This window comes from Arachis ipaensis, chromosome B01 (assembly GCF_000816755.2).
Source record: "Arachis ipaensis cultivar K30076 chromosome B01, Araip1.1, whole genome shotgun sequence".
Classification (NCBI taxonomy): Eukaryota; Viridiplantae; Streptophyta; class Magnoliopsida; order Fabales; family Fabaceae; genus Arachis; species Arachis ipaensis.
The window spans coordinates 135,591,006-135,592,736 of NC_029785.2; positions in this window are offsets into that span (position 1 = coordinate 135,591,006).

The window sequence follows — 1,731 nt, forward strand, 5'->3', positions numbered from 1 at the left end:
ACATAACTCAATCTTATACATTTTATGTTAAATATAATACAAAAACTTAATTTAATCTCTGTATCTCAATTTCTGTCTTTCAATTTCAACTTTTCTTCTAAATGTAGGCTAAAGAACACTCAAATTAATGAAATTATTCCAAGACAAAAAATAATAATAATGAAATTATTAAATGTATTTTGTCCAAAAAGAAAAATAAATGTATTATATCAATTAAATCTTATATAACTAAAGTGTATATTTAAATTATAATCACCGTATATCAATTTAAATAATAAGGACCAAAATATTTGTGTACAAATAATGAAACTGGAAATTTTTAAAGGATATACTTACATTTCAAACACAATCTCTCATTAATTTAGTGAATAAGCAATTTCTCATTAATAAGAGAAAAACATTGTGTTATTAAAGATTAATTTTTATCTGCTTCCATATATATATATGAGGTTTATATTAGGTGATTGCTATTGTTCTAAAAGTATTTCTCTAATTTATTAAAAAAATAAAAATTAATATTTAATTTAAAAGTATAAAAAAATAATTATTAAATATATAAAATTTGTAATAAAAAATTATTAATTTTGATGCAACTGACAGTACAAAGTGTTTTATATAGTTGTACAATTACATTTATTTTTATTATTCATATGATTAATAAAAAATAATTAGATACATGTATAAAATTATTTTACTCTGACATTGTATTAAAATTAAATTCTTATTATTAGTTTTTAGTTTTCAGAAGAGTAAAGTATCGTTTTTGTCCCTAACGTTTGGGGTAAATCATATTTGTGTCCCTAACGTTTAAATCGTCCTATTTCTATCCCTAACGTTTGTAAAAGTGATTCAATGCCGTCAATTACACACCATGAACGCTTTAGTTTGAGTCTTGAAGTTAGAATACAAATGTCTAGGATAAAATTGATGATCCACTCCAAAAAATAGCTCATTAAAAGTTGAAACTAATTCCTATAACATTTACATAATTCACTTTTCTAGTGACATAATTAAATATAAACACAAATAGTGGGTATAATATTAAAATCGAACACATCCAAGTAAGACCTAATTGAAAATGAATGCATCCAAGTGAGAATAATTGAAAAATATAATCTGATTTGTCAGTATAATTGATAGTAGGATAACATTGAATCACTTTTATAAACGTTAGGGATACAAATAGGACGATTTAAATGTTAGGGACACAAATAGGACTTACCCCAAACGTTAGGGACAAAAACGATACTTTACTCTTTTTAGAAAAAGTGAAGCAGAATAAATTTTTGAATAATATGAGATTTTTTTTAGGGTTAACCACCAAAAACACCCTTAAATTATTCAAACGTTGAAAAAAATGTATCCGTATTTTATTACCGACAAAAATATTTTCAAATAATTTAAAAACGCGATAAAAATGTCTAACAATAAATATGTATTTTCAAAAAATGTTTTAGACATTAAATTTTGATGCGATTTTTGCAAGAATGATTAGAAAAATGAGATATTATTATTTTTAAAGTTTGGTGACTTTTTTGTTAAGTATATATTTTTTGTAATTTTTAAAAAATATTATTGGTTAGTAACAAAAAAATTACAAAAAAAATATATACTTAGCGAAAAATCACCAAATCTTAAGGATAATAATAACTCATTTTTCTAATCATGCCTGCAAAAAATCGTATCAAAATTCAATTTCTAATATATTTTTTAGAAATATATATTTAATGT